This window comes from Macrobrachium nipponense, chromosome 43 (genome assembly GCF_015104395.2).
Source record: "Macrobrachium nipponense isolate FS-2020 chromosome 43, ASM1510439v2, whole genome shotgun sequence".
NCBI classification, from domain to species: Eukaryota; Metazoa; Arthropoda; class Malacostraca; order Decapoda; family Palaemonidae; genus Macrobrachium; species Macrobrachium nipponense.
In genome coordinates, this window is record NC_061104.1 from 39,847,342 (window position 1) to 39,859,481 (window position 12,140).

Genomic DNA, 12,140 nt, shown 5'->3' on the forward strand with positions numbered 1-12,140 from the left:
CATTCCGGTGTCTCTTTATTATATTTAGGTATACAATGAGTTGCTTCTTGCTCTAAAAAGAAGTATCGAACCAAAAGTGTTGTCGTGAATTTCGTCATCTTTTATTTAACTTTCCACCTTTTATTGATATTAATATGGGGATAACGCTCGGAAAGAAGACGTGATAAATGAAGCATTACTTTAGAAGTACTTTGATTTAGAAGCGTAGACTAAGAGGATTCTTCGAAATTTCTACCTGGTAGAGTACGCAAACACTTTTAATCGTAAACAAACTTCGCGGCGTCAGACAAACAACTCTCTTGATGGCCTAAACAAGTAAGTGTCCGATTAACGTTTGTCTCTGTCCATGTTGTTTTTTGTTTTCAGTGTTGTAGGTTGTGACGGGAAATGGTACTTTTGATTGTAGAAGCTTTGTATTATGTGGAATGGCCCACCCGTAAAAACTGGACACTTACTACCTAGGCTAGTACCTACTTAGGTAGTATGGGTCCCATCCCCCCAGTCCGCTACCGTCAGATAGGGTAAACAATTACGGACGATCCAACGTCATCACGCTGCCGGGTCTTATTCACTCTATATTTAATTGGTGAAACAAGAATACAATTACAACTTTGAGCATACCATTCAAAAGATTAAAGTTTCGTCAACAATGTGATAGCCTATAGGGCAAACAACCGCATGGAATGACCCAACACACCGATGGTCACGGCATGCCACCCTCCGAAAAAGTACTTAGGGTAAACAATCACAGACGATCCACCATTGTCACGCTGGCCGGGTCTTGTTCACTCTAGCCTTTATTTAATTGGTGAAACAAGAATACAATTACAACTCTGAGCATACCATTCAAAAGATTGAAGTTTCGTTAACATAATGTGATATAGGGTAAACAACCGCATGGATCTGGCCAACACACCGACGGTCACGGCATGCCACGCCCTCCGAAAAAGTACTTATAGGGTAAACAATCACGGATGATCCACCATCGTCACGCTAGCTGGGTTTTATTCACTTACTAGCATTTAGGGTAAAAACACCACGGCAGGCCAAAACAGGCCACCTACATCAACGCTTGCCACCCTCCGAAAAAGTACATTAGGGTACAAAGCAGGCCACGAGGCCAGCTACCATCAGTGCAAGCCACCCTCCGAAAAAGTACATTATAACGCGTCCTGACACCCGCGATGGGCATCAGTCGCGACTTGTTGTTGGTGAGAAACGGAGCTAAAGACCTCTACTCTCCTTTCGCGAAGTAAGTATTTTCTCCAAAGTTAGAAATTAAGGCCAAATTTTAAGATTTTTAAACAGAGGGTACTGAAAACGGTCTCAAACGTAGTGCAAATCTCACCAAAACGCGTTCAACATTTTTACTTACACTCGAGGTATTTAGAGATTGATGCCATCTCGATGTTTACGGAGTAGCTTGTGTCAATAAACTAACCATTTCCTGTGATAAATCCGCACACCACTTGTACCCACAGACGCTGGAGCACTTTATCACAACAATCGAAACACGATTTCTCATCAACAACAAGCCAGGCGTAAACAGCTGTTGGGGTAGAAGATGACGAGAAGCGTGCTCTTGGCTAATTTTTAAATAAGTATAAAACATCAATATTTTACATATTTAGGGTAGATCATCACAGCAGGCCAAGCAGGCCACCTACCATCAATGCAAGCCACCCTCCGAAAAAGTACATTATAACACGTCCTGACACCCGAGATGGCATCAGTCGCGACTGTTGTTGGTGAGAAACGGAGCTAAAGACCTCTACTCTCCTTTCGAAGTAAGTATTTTCTCCAAAGTTAGAAATTAAGGACCAAATTTTAAGATTTAAACAGAGGGTACTGAAAACGGTCTCAAACGTAGTGCAAATCTCACTAAACGCGTTCAACATTTTTACTTACAACTCGAGGTATTTAGAAGATTGACGCCATCTCGATGTTTACGGAGTAGCTTGTGTCAATAAACTAACCATTTTCCTGTGATAAATCCGCACACCACTTGTACCCACAGACGCTGGAGCACTTTTATCACAACAATCGAAACACGATTTCTCATCAACAACAAGCCAGGCGTAAACAGCTGTTGGGGTAGAAGATGACGAGAAGCGTGCTCTTGGCTAATTTTTAAATAAGTAGTAAAACATCAATATTTTACTATTTATGATGATTAATTTGAAAATATTCGTTATTGAAAAAGTAACTCGACTCTGACTCAAATTTAAGTAATTATTTTTCTGAATTAGAACGTTCTTTCAAGTTCTGTATTATGACGTCACGACATCTTGACTTTCGTACCTATTGTAAATAATTGCTATACTCAACTGTCATTGCAGAACAGTTTACCAGTTATTCATGCAGATTGTTATCAGCTATACATGTAATTGTTATAATCGTAATGCGCATATATAATCTTTATTATTTACTTTTTTGATATATGAAGATGTTTTACTGCTGGATTATCGCCGTAGTGTGACGCAATCGTTTTCGGGTCCATGGCCTCTGTCTGTTTTCGCGACCCCATAAGAAATTATGGTGGCCGAATTTGCAATGACCAGAAAGTCGTTAAAGAGTAAGTTAGCATTGAGGTGGCATATGTTTTGACTGAGAAAAATACAAATTTATTCAATAGCTAGCTTGTAAAAAATACTTGGTTATAAAAACTTGATTGACAACTAAGCAGCATGTCTACTATGGGTTTCCAGAGACAGTGCAAGCAGGTTTTTGGGCAATACCTATTTCTGTAACGAACACTCTTAACAGAACGAGATTTTGCTATAGTGCATTACACCCAGTGCCGTAATTTATAAGGGTATCGTGAATCACTAATCGTAAAGAATAACGACACTTGTCCTTGTACCAAGAGACAAAAACTCCATTATGCAGAAATGGATACGAACACGCGTATAAAGCTCACCTACCCTCTCCCCAACCCCCCAACCCCCCCCCCCCCCCCCCCCCCCTCCACCGCCATCCCTTTTCCTTTTCTTCGGTTCGTTCCTCCGCCTTCCTTTCTCTCTCTCTCTCTCTTCTCTCTCTCTCCTCTCTCTCTCTCTCTCTCTCTCTCTGTTGCCATTCGGTATGTGTTTGACCCTCCAAACTGGGGTATAAGACTACACACAAAACGTTGAAATTGGTGAAATTAGGCTATGTATTGGAAGTATATATACATAAATATTAAAGCAATTTTTATCATTATTGCATTACTATGACACTAGAATTCATGGAACAGTTTATAACCTGTTAAGCGTCACCCACGTAATAATACGTTTACCCCACCGCGATCTACTCGGTAGCGCCTTCAACGGGATATTACGTTCAAGACTTTAACTGTGCTTGTCAAGCCGTCAGCCCCGTAATAATACGTTTACTCGTATAGAAAGTGTAGGAACATCATTTGGTAACACTCTCAGCACATGGGAAACTTATTTCCAGCCTGGCAACTCTTTCCTGGTGGTCGCTTATGGCTAGAAAACTGCCTGTCCCTGTTGGTTTTCTTTCAATACGCTTCGGGCGTTTATCGAGACAAATATGTTTTCGCGTCTTTCACAATGATGTCCCAAAGAGGAGCATATTTCTTTAGGTGAGATCAATCAAATACTAGATGAGGAGTGTGATATTGATAACCTATTTGATGATGAGAGCTCTAGTTCTGAATCCTCAGTGATGATACAAACTTTTCTTCCAATTGCGGGAGTGAAGATGACTTTTCTTTGCCGAGTGACTGGACTCTGAGAGAGAGAGAGAGAGAGAGAGAGAGAGAGAGAGAGAGAGAGAGAGAGAGAGAGAGAGAGAGAGAGAGAATTTCCTACAGTTAATTACAGTAGAATAACAAGCATAAAAATCAATATTAACTTTGAAAAACTATCATCAGTGCTATGATCGCTGATTACAAAAAAAGCGTGACGTACGTTAGCAGCGAGCTCATCAGGGGCGGACGCTTAACAGGATAATGGAACGGCGTATGTGTGAAGCCTCCACTAATGTGGCAACGATGATTTTGCCATTCTTAGCATGCAAACATTAAAGCATGCAAACATTAAAGGTTACATTTATTTCTGGCATACGATTATTTAAGAAATTCAAAATACTAATAAAGACTGAAATCAATGAAAAGTGCTAGCAAAAAAAAAACAAAAAAAAAAAAAAGAAAAAAAAAAACGTAGTCGTTCCTCTATGCACTTTTCCGTATTCGTTCCTCTATGGTTTTCGGCAGCCAGATGTACGAAAACGTTAGACAAAACATTTGATTTTATCTACGTTAGAAATATCTGTAATTTTTCGGGGTAATTTTGGTTGCAAAAAAGGGATAATATACATGAATTAAATCAAAATTTTTTAAATAACAATGTAAATTTAAACTAAATAACGAGTAAAGTAAACAGTTTAGGGAATAAAACTTTGCAGTTTCGTCGTCTGTCGTCGTCTGCTGTTTGTAATTGTGTTTATTGCGCGCGCTGCGCTTAGAAACCAGGAACAGCAAGGGGTTCGGGTTAAAGTGCAATGTGGAGTGAACTGAGACCAAAATGTGTATAATAACAATCAAATAAGCACTGTTGAGTTTCAGTTGTGATGGCAGTAAGGATAAAAACCGCCGATTACAAGGTAAGAATGAATTCAGTTCCAACCATAACCCCGGAATAACAAGTTTCATACTTTCACTAATATAGCAACAAAATGTTGTTTTTTATTGTGTTGATTACAACTGCAATCTTGAGTAAGATCAATAAACGTTACATACATACGCTAACATTGTTCAAAATGAGTGCTGGGAAGGCTGGGGAAAAAGATGGTGGCCGTCATGATGAGAACCGTCCATGAAAAACGTAGCCGCCCATATTGGATTTCAAACTGCCTTGAAAACATATTTTTACGAAGAGCTCACATGTTACTTTTTTTAGTTCGTTATGGGGCTTTTCATATATCACAATCTTTTTGACGAAACTTCAGTCTTTTAAATGGTATGCTTAGAGTTGCAATTGTATTCATGTTTCACCAATTAAATATCGAGTGAATAAGACCCGTCTACCGTGATGAGGGTTGGCCTGTCGTGATGTTTCCCCCTATGATGATTAATTTGAAAATATTCGTTATTGAAAAAGTAACTCGACTCTGACTCAAATTTAAGTAATTATTTTTCTGAATTAGAACGTTCTTTCAAGTTCTGTATTATGACGTCACGACATCTTGACTTTCGTACCTATTGTAAATAATTGCTATACTCAACTGTCATTGCAGAACAGTTTACCAGTTATTCATGCAGATTGTTATCAGCTATACATGTAATTGTTATAATCGTAATGCGCATATATATCTTTATTATTTACTTTTTGGATATATGAAGATGTTTTACTGCTGGATTATTGCCGTAGTGTGACGCAATCGTTTTCGGTCCATGGGCCTCTGTCTGTTTTCGCACCATAAGAAATTATGGGGCCGAATTTGCAATGACCAGAAAGTCGTTAAAAGAGGAAAGTTAGCATTGAGGGGCATAGTTTTGACTGAGAACAAAAATACAAATTTATTCAATAGCTAGCTTGTAAAAAATACTTGGTTTATAAAAACTTGATTGACAACTAAGCAGCATATCTACTATGGGTTTCAGAGACAGTGCAAGCAGGTTTTTGGCATAGGGCCAATACCTATTTCTGTAACGAACACTCTTAACAGAACAAGATTTTGCTATAGTGCATTACACCCAGTGCCGTAATTTATAAGGGTATCGTGAATCACTAATCGTAAAGATAACGCACTTGTCCTTGTACCAGAGACAAAAACTCCATTATGCAGAAATGGATACGAACCACGCGTATAAAGCTCCACCTACCCTCTCCCCAACCCCCCCCCCCCTCCACCGCCTCCCCTTCTTCTTCGTTCCTCTCCTCCTTTCTCTCTCTCTCTCTCTCTCTCTCTCTCTCTCTCTCTCTCTCTCTCTCTCTCTCTGTTGCCATTCGGTATGTGTTGACCCTCCAAACTGGGTATAAGACTACACACAAAACGTTGAAATTGGTGAAATTAGGCTATGTATTGGAAGTATATATACATAAATATTAAAGCATTTTATCATTATTGCATTACTATGACAACTAGAATTCATGGAAACAGTTTATAACCTGTTAAGCGTCACCCACGTAATAATACGTTTACCGCGATCTACTCGTAGCGCCTTCAACGGGATATTACGTTCAAGACTTTAACTGTGCTTGTCAAGCCGTCAGCCCCGTAATAATGCGTTTTACTCGTATAGAAAGTGTAGGAACATCATTTGGTAACACTCTCAGCACATGGGAAACTTATTTCCAGCCTGGCAACTCTTTCCTGGGGGTCGCTTATGCTAGAAAACTGCCTGTCCCTGTTGGTTTTTCTTTCAAATACGCTTCGGGCGTTTAATCGAGACAAATTGGATTTCGCGTCTTTCACAATGAATGTCCCAAAGAGGAGGCTAATTTCTTTAGGTGATACATCAAATCTAAAGATGAGGAGTGTGATATTGAATAACCTCTTTGATGAATGAGAAAGCTCTAGTTCTGAATCCTCCAGTGATGATACAAACTTTTCTTCCAATTGCGGGAGTGAAGATGACTTTTCTTTGCCAGAGTGACTGGACTCCGAGAGAGAGAGAGAGAGAGAGAGAGAGAGAGAGATCGAGAGAGAGAGAGAGAGTTTCCTACAGTTTAATTACAGTATGAATAACAAGCATAAAAATCAATATAGTAAACTTTGAAAAACTATCATCAGTGCTATGATCGCTGATTACAAAAAAAGCGTGACGGTACGTTAGCAGCGAGCTCATCAGGGGCGGACGCTTAACAGATAATGGAACGGCGTATGTGTGAAGCCTCCACTAATGTGGCAACGATTGATTTTGCCATTCTTAGCATGCAAACATTAAAGCATGCAAACATTAAAGGTTACATTTATTTCTTGGCATACGATTATTTTTAAGAAATTCCAAATACTAATAAAGACTGAAATCAATGAAAGAGTGCTAGCAAAAAAAAAAAAAAAAAGAAAAAAAAAAACGTAGTCGTTCCTCTATGCACTTTTCCGTATTCGTTCCTCTATGGTTTTCGACAGCCAGATGTACGAAAACGTTAGAAACATTTGATTTTATCTACGTTAGAAATATCTGTAATTTTTCGGGGTAATTTGGTTGCAAAAAAGGGATAATATACATGAATTAAATCAAAAATTTTTTAAATAACAATGTAAATTTAAACTAATAACGAGTAAAGTAAACAGTTTAGGGAATATAAAACTTTGCAGTTTCGTCGTCTGTCGTCGTCTGCTGTTTGTAATTGTGTTTATGGCGCGCGCGCTTAGAACCAGACAGCAACGGTTTAAGTGCAATGTGGAGTGAACTGAGACCAAAATGTGTATAATAACAATCATAAGCACTGTGGAGTTTCAGTTGTGATGGCAGTAAGGATAAAAACCGCCGATTACAAGGTAAGAAATGAATTCAGTTCCAACCATAACCCCGGGAATAACAAGTTTCATACTTTCACTAATAAATAGGCAACAAAATGTTGTTTTATTGTGCTGATTACAACTGCAATCTTGAGTAGATCAATAAACGTTACATACATACGCTAACATTGTTCAAATGAGTGCTGGGAAGGCTGGGGAAAGATGGTGGCCGTCACTGATGAGAACCGTCCATGAAAAACGTAGCCGCCATATTGGATTTCAAACTGCCTTGAAAACATATTTTACGAAGAGCTCACATGCTTATTTTAGTTCGTATGGGGCTTTCATATATCACAATATGTTGACGAAACTTCAGTCTTTTAAATGGTATGCTTAGAGTTGCAATTGTATTCATGTTTCACCCAATTAAATATCGAGTGAATAAGACCCGTCTACCGTGATGAGGGTTGGCCTGTTGTGATGTTTCCCCCTATTAGTGAAAGTATGAAACTTGTTATTCCCAGGGTCATGGTTTGAACTGAATTCATTTTTACCTTGTAATCGGTGGTTTTATCCTTACTGCCATCACAACTGAAACTCCACAGTGCTTATTTGATTGTTATTATAACACTTTTGTTCTTAAATCACTCATTGCACTTGAACCACGTTGCTGTTCCTGGTTCCTAAGCGCTCACCAAACCACAAAAACACAGTTATGAGCAGCAGTCTATATTAGTATTTTTGGATTTTTTTAATAACTGTATGCCAGAAATAATATAACCTTTAATGTTTGCATGCTAAGAATGGGAAAATCATCGTTGCCAGCATTAGTAGAGCTTCACACATACGCCGATGCATTATTATAAGCTGTTTCCATGAATTCTAGTTGTCATAGTAATGCAATAATGATAAATTGCTTTAATATTTATGTATATATACTTCCAATACATAGCCTAATTTCACCAATTTCCACGTTTTGTGGTAAGTCTTATAGGGTAAAAAACTGCATGGTACAGGGGTGGACCATGTACGATCAATGTGTACAACTCAACTTTCTTGCAGAACAGTTTACCAGTATTCATGCAGATTGTTATCAGCTATTCATATAATTGTTATAATCGTAATGTGCATATATATCTTTATTATTTACTTTTTGGATATTGAAGATGTTTTACTGCTGGATTACCGCTGTAGTGTGACGCAATTGCTTTCGGTCCCTGGGCCTCTTGTCTGTTTTGCACCATAAGAAATTAATGGGGCCGAATTTGCAATGACCAGAAAGTCGTTAAAAGAGGAAAGTTAGCATTAAGGAGCATATGTTTTGATTGAGAAAAGTACAAATTTATACAATAGCTAGCTTGTAAAAACTTGATTACGAAAAACTTGATTGACAACTAAGCAGCATACCTACTATGGGTTTCAGAGACAGTGCAAGCACGTTTTTTTGCAATATTTCTGTAACGAACACTCGTATCAGAACGAGATTTATCTATATTGTATTACACCCAGTGCCGTAATTTATAAGAGTATCGTGAATCACTGATTGTAAAGAATAATGACACTTGTCCTTGTACCAAGAGACAAAAACTCCATTATCCAGAAATGGATACGAACACAGCAGTAAAAAGCTCCACCTACCCTCTCCCCCCACCTCCACAGCCACCCCTGTCCCTCTTCCTTCCTTCACCTTCCCTTCTTTCTCTCTGAAAGTTGCTTCAGTTTAAACCTATTTTCTATGATTTTTCCATCTATCTAATAATAGTTTACATTGGTGGATATATCTAACGATTCACTCGAATTATAATTTAACATTTCATCGTGCATTTTATTTCACATGGAATTCACTGTTGCCGATTGGTTTGTGTTCACCCTCCAAACTGGGTATAAGACTTTAACAAAACGTGGAAATAGGTGAAAACTGCCTTGAAAACATATTTTACGAAGAGCTCACATGCTTATTTTAGTTCGTATGGGGCATTCATGTATCACATTATGTTGATGAAACTTCAGTATGTTGAATGGTATGCTTAAAGTTGTAATTGTATTCTTATTTCACCAATTAAATATCGAGTGAACAAGGCCTGGCCAGGGCGATGACGATGGATCATCCGCAGTTGTTTACCCTATCTCGAGCTCTGTTTTCCAAATCGTCCTAGTTTCTAAATCACGATTTACAAATGTGGATAACACAGAAAATGTGCAAAATAACAAAAGTAGTCTAACGTAACCTAGGGGAGGTTAACCTTACTTATTTGGGGGGGGTTGCTTTGCCCCCTACAACCCCCCCATCCCCCTCATAATAATCGTGCCTAAGTTTATCTACAATGACAAATTGTTTTACCTTATTGATGTCGATCCGGCCTTAAAAAGCACGGCTTATCACACTTGGGACACTTCACTTTTCTTGGTAACACAGCGTGTTCTCGTAAAAAGGATAAACTTTCTTCATTCTTACATTTAAATCGTGATAGTACCTCATAAGTCTTGGTAGGCAAATCTACAACTTTCCAGCACGAAGGCCATCGTTAAACTGAAAATTTTTTGTGGGGAAGAACATGTCGTCATTCATGAAAAGCCAATCAAAATGTAGTACAAAAATATATAAGAATTGTGACTGGGCAAAACCCATTACCAAATAATATTACATTACATGGATGTAGAGGACAGCGATCAGTAGGTGGAGTTACTGCGCATGTAGGAGGAAATTATCAAGTGCGCAGTGGGGAGGAGTCAAGTAGAAAGGAAACGAACATACGAACAAACAAGAGCAACTCTTTGTGACAGTGGAAACAATAACAAACAACTTTTAAAAAATCATTTTTTTCTGTTATGCATTTGCGCAGGTAATGTATTTGAATAAATATCTTGCTTCCATGCGTTTTACCCAAGAAAAATATAAATTACAATGAAGGAGGTGGGTGGACTTTACCAAAAAATAACCGTGTTTTCTCCCAAATCGCGAATTAAGGCCATACCTAATTTCCGACTAAACAGAGGTTAATGAAAGTCTACCCATGCGCAGTGCTAACTTGCCTCCATGATGCTTTCAAAATTTTTACGTAAAACACCTTATGTGTCGAAGATTGACGCCATCCTTTCCATTTCCTGGGCTAAATCCAAACACCACCCATACCCATAGACACTGGGACACTTTCTTCACAACAATCTTAAACGATGATGATGATCGCCCTAAAGTCCAAGGAAACTTGCAATTTTTGTGGAGGAAGAAGTAGAGTGCACTAGATAATTTTGAAATAAATACTAGTTAAACATCAGGGTAAGGTTATGAATTGCATACATTTATTATGTATTCATGATAATTATTTAGAAAAGTATTTGTTGCTGTAAAATTAACTAAGTTCCTTACACAAATTTCAGTGGTTTTGCTGTGAACATAGCTTTCCTATTTTTTATCACTGTTGCCAATTGGTATGTGTTTACCTTCCAAACTTGGGATAAAACTTACTCAAAACCATGGAAATATAAATTTGTAACGATGAAATTTTGTCATTCCTAGCATCCAAACATTAAAGGTTACATTTATTTCAGGCATAGGTATAATTATGAAAAAAAAAGGCAAAATAGTAATACAGACTTAAATCAATGAAAATTCCTATCCAAAAATAAAAAATTTATGTCTTAAATCTGTTGTCTGCTCGCTGTTGCTTTTGGCAACAAGATGTATGTACTGGGTGCCCATAAAGTCCCAGTACCAATACAAGTATATTGCTCAGAAACCATATAATATAGAGTAATGCAGTTTTTTTGTAGAATGTTCTACATTTCCTCAAGTTTACATTCAGAGCCCTTCATTCTACAAAAAACTGCATTTCTCTATGTTATATGGTTTCGAGCAGTAAATACTTGTAATGGTACAGGAACGTTATGACACCCTGTACAATAAGACAGTAAAACTGTTCCCGCCATGGCTTCGCAGTGAACAAACTCTTACATATTTCAAGTGTACTTGGGAGTGAAGGAAGAATAAAATGTGTATATTGTTCCGACACGGCATACAAACAAAAACCTTCGGTCCTTTTACAATAGGAGGTAACTAGCGGCAGCTGGATAGGTCGTAAGCTTTCGAACAAGGGGTTCGGTAGTTAACTGCTTGTCCGACAGGCGCGCTGCATGCGCGACTGGGAGGTAAACAAACCTCCACTTTTGCTTTCGGCCTGCTGGCATGTGGACGTGTATCATCGCTCTCTGCCCGCTTCATCGTCGTTGCTTTCGCATGGTTGTGTTTTTCTTTTTCTATTTATCTAGTGAAACTGAATTGTAAGTACAATCATTTCATATTTATTTCCATTGAATTCAATTGTGAATTAAAGGATCTTGGTTTCTCCACGCCCTCCGATTACCCGAGTGCTGGGTCTGAAGGGCGTAAGTGCGGGAATTCATTTTCCCAGAAATGATCCTCGTATTGTGTATGCTCGGTGCCAAGGGCGGGAGAGCGCTCGCTCCGAGCGTATATTTTGGTTGGAAATGTGTAGATGAAAATCGTAAGTAAGTGCTCTTTTCATTTATATTTTTTTGACCTGTATGCTCGTTGCCGAGCGAATGCGCTCGGCACGAAAACTTATTCTGTATGGAAGTGGAATCGCAAGTACAGTATTCTTTTTCATTTTCATATATTTATTTTGATTGTAGCAATACTCATTTGTTCCGACACGGCATACAAACCTTCGGTCCCTTTTACAATAGGAAGGTACTAGCGGCAGCTGGAT

At 38.5% G+C, this 12,140-nt stretch overlaps 1 protein-coding gene across 1 annotated transcript in view; it reads left to right on the plus strand.

Annotated features, from left to right (window-relative positions):
- Nucleotides 1–227: 227 nt before the first annotated feature.
- The window catches only part of LOC135213896 (uncharacterized), a 141,453-nt gene continuing 129,540 nt past the window's right edge, over nt 228–12,140 (plus strand). Inside the window, exon 1 of the mRNA XM_064247992.1 lies at nt 228–315. The gene's annotated coding sequence lies outside the window, so the exon portion shown is untranslated. The remainder of the gene's footprint in view (nt 316–12,140) is intronic.